Source organism: Lepidochelys kempii, chromosome 13 (assembly GCF_965140265.1).
Source record: "Lepidochelys kempii isolate rLepKem1 chromosome 13, rLepKem1.hap2, whole genome shotgun sequence".
Taxonomy (NCBI): Eukaryota; Metazoa; Chordata; order Testudines; family Cheloniidae; genus Lepidochelys; species Lepidochelys kempii.
This window is the reverse complement of record NC_133268.1, coordinates 32801963-32805183: the sequence shown is the minus strand read 5'-3', so window position 1 is coordinate 32805183 and position 3221 is coordinate 32801963. Positions and strand designations below refer to the sequence as shown.

At 40.5% G+C, this 3221-nt stretch overlaps 1 pseudogene; it reads right to left on the bottom strand.

Moving 5' to 3' along the window:
- Positions 1–1781: 1781 nt before the first annotated feature.
- On the bottom strand, positions 1782–2881 carry LOC140897195 (olfactory receptor 10C1-like; annotated as a pseudogene).
- Between the last annotated feature and the right edge of the window lie 340 nt (positions 2882–3221).

The window sequence follows — 3221 nt, the reverse complement described above, 5'->3', positions numbered from 1 at the left end:
CCAACAAAGAAAGTAACAGAACGCCAGTCACCGTCACCTTCAGCCCCCAACTAAAACCTTTCCAGTGCATCATCAAGGATCTACAACCTATCCTGAAGGACGACCCATCACTCTCACAGATCTTGGGAGACAGGCCAGTCCTTGCTTACAGACAGCCCCCCAGCCTGAAGCAAATACTCACCAGCAACCACACACCACACAAGAGAACCACTAACCCAGGAACCTATCCTTGCAACAAAGCCCGTTGCCAACTGTGTCTACATATCTATTCAGGGGACACCATCATAGGGCCTAATCACATCAGCCACATTATCAGAGGCTCGTTCACCTGCACATCTATCAATGTGATATATGCCATCACGTGCCAGCAATGCCCCTCTGCCATGTACATTGGCCAAACTGGACAGTCTCTAAGTAAAAAAATAAATGGACACAAATCAGTCATCAAGAATTATAACATTGAAAAACCATTTGGAGAACACTTCAGTCTCTCTGGTCATTCGATTACAGACCTAAAAGTCGCAATATTACAACAAAAAAACTTCAAAAAGAGACTTCAATGAGAGACTGCTGAATTGGAATTAATTTGCAAACTGGACACCATTAACTTAGGCTTGAATAAAGACTGGGAGTGGATGGGTCATTACACAAAGTAAAACTGTTTCCCCATGTTTATTTTTCCCCCTACTGTTCCTCACACATTCTTGTCAAGTGCTGGAAATGGTCCATCTTGACTATCGCTACAAAAGGTTTTTTTTTTCTCTCCTGCTGGTAATAACTCACCTTAACTGATCACTCTCATTATAGTATGCATGGTAACACACATTGTTTCATGTTCTCTGTGTATATAAAATCATCCTACTGTATTTTCCACTGCATGCATCCAATGAAGTGGGCTGTAGCCTACGAAAGCTTATGCTCAAATAAATTTGTTAGTCTCTAAGGTGCCATAAGTACTCCTGTTCTTTTTGCTGATGTTCGTTTGTCAGACTTCCCAGCTGATCCTGAGAATCCTCCTGAGCCATCTCTACTAAAGATGATATTTTAGTATAAAATTTGACAAAAAAATTTGACCAAAGGTGATATTTTAGTATAGCATTTGCAATGATAATATTGAAATGAAATATTTTAATCTTATTGAAGTGAAAAGTTTCTCCATTAGGTAAGTATGTTTTCCGGTAATCAAAATGAAATGAGAAACCCTAAACAAGCTGTTTTTTTTTTTCCATTTAAAACTTTGTGTCCAAATAGACATGCCCATGTAAAATGTTGCAGGTTTGATCAAACTCAATTTTCAGATGGAAAATGACTTAATGGAAAAGAGCTTCAACAAGCTCTGCTGATATGGCCTTTGGACAAAGTTACAATAAGAAATATTTCACTCTAGAACTGAGATGTTTCTTAATTAGAGCCTGTCAAACAACAGGGGAATAGCGGTGGGGAGTTGGAAATCTTCGAATGGCATTTGAAATTTCATTGAGAAGTTTGAAATTCCAAAATTCTGATATCTTTCATGAGCTCTGTAGATTTGTAACAAATAAGAAAAATATTTTTCAAAAAATATTGTCACTTTTCACACTTTATCATAATTCAAAAATATTCAAGGGAAAATCAAAACTTTGAAAATTACAACAAACTCCATTTTAATAGGGATTATATAGATGCAAACAAAAAATGGGGGGGGTAAATAATTGCAGATGGTTTTGTATTGAAATTCAAAATCTGCATAAAATATCATAGCAATATAAACTTCAAAATATTTTAACTAGTTCAATATAAGCTTCCATTTATCCTTAGAACTTCCATTAGGGGACACTTCCCTCAGTACTCAAGATGTCTCTAGGGGTATATTCTAATAAGGGAGATTTCTCTTTAGAGCAGAGCTATTCCTTGGTGGATTCTCCAACTGAAAGAAAATTGCCTATATTTTTGGAGGAAAGATCTTGATTCCTATTCTCCGAATTGCTCCTTTAACATCCTTGTTCCTGAGGCTTTAGATAATGGGGTTCAGTATTGGAGTCATCACCGAATAGAACAGAGAGACCAACTTGTCCACATCCAGGGAATGGCTGGATTTGGGGCATATGTAGATGAAAACAGCTGTCCCGTAGAACAGTACCATCACAGTGAGGTGCAACGAGCAGGTGGAGAAAGCGCTGTGTCTGCCTTTGGCAGAGCTCATTGTAAGGATCATGGAGATTATGTGGATGTAGGATACCAGGATCAGCAGGAAGGGCATCATGATGACGAAGGCAGCTGCCACAATGATTTGGATCTCGTTCCAGTAGGTGTCCCCGCAGACCAGCGTCAGCACAAGCTGGATCTCTCACAGAAGAAGTGGCTGATCACGTCGGACCTGCAGAAAGGCAGTGTGAAGATAAATGTTGTGTGGCTCAGGGCCACAAGGCTGCCACAGATCCACGAGCTGGCAGCCAGATGGACGCCCACGGTCTTGTTCATGAAGTCCACACAGCGCAGTGGGTTACGTATGGCACTGTAACAGTCAGAAGCCATAACGGCTAGCAGGCAGCACTCTTATCACTCCAAATAACAGAAAGAAATACACCTCTGCCGCGCAACCGGCAAAGGAGACAGTTTTATCCTCTGAGAGGAGGTTGGCCATCATCTTGGGCAGGGTGACAGAGGTGTAGCAGATCTCCAGGAAGGACAAGTTCCTGTGGAAGAAGTACATGGGGGTGTGAAGGGCTGGGTCCACATTTATAAAGATGAGGATGAGGATGTTGCCCAGCATTGTGATGAAATAAATACGTATGAACAACAGAAAGAGAAGGCGCTCCATATGCGGGAGGTTAGAAAAGCCCAGTATAATGAACTCAGTCACTGAGGTGTAATTTTCTGTGGTCCCTTCGGGATATTTCATCTTGAGAAATACAAACAAAATGTATTCACTATTTTGATACAGCATTTAAGTCAAGCAAAACTGTCTATCTATCTTCATACATACCCATCTCTCTATCTCCCTAGACATCTAGTTAGTTAGCTAGCTAGCTAGTTAGCTATCTCTCTGTCCATCTACCTATCCATCTATCTTCATACATATCCATCTATCTATCAGGGCTGACATCATATTGGCCAGATTCTGTCCTCACAACAAGTGTAAATCCATGGCAACTTCACTTAAGTCAATGGTTCTCAGCTGTCTCAGTTACATCAAACGTAGACTTGTGTATTTCCAAGACCGCATTGGAAATGCATCTGTT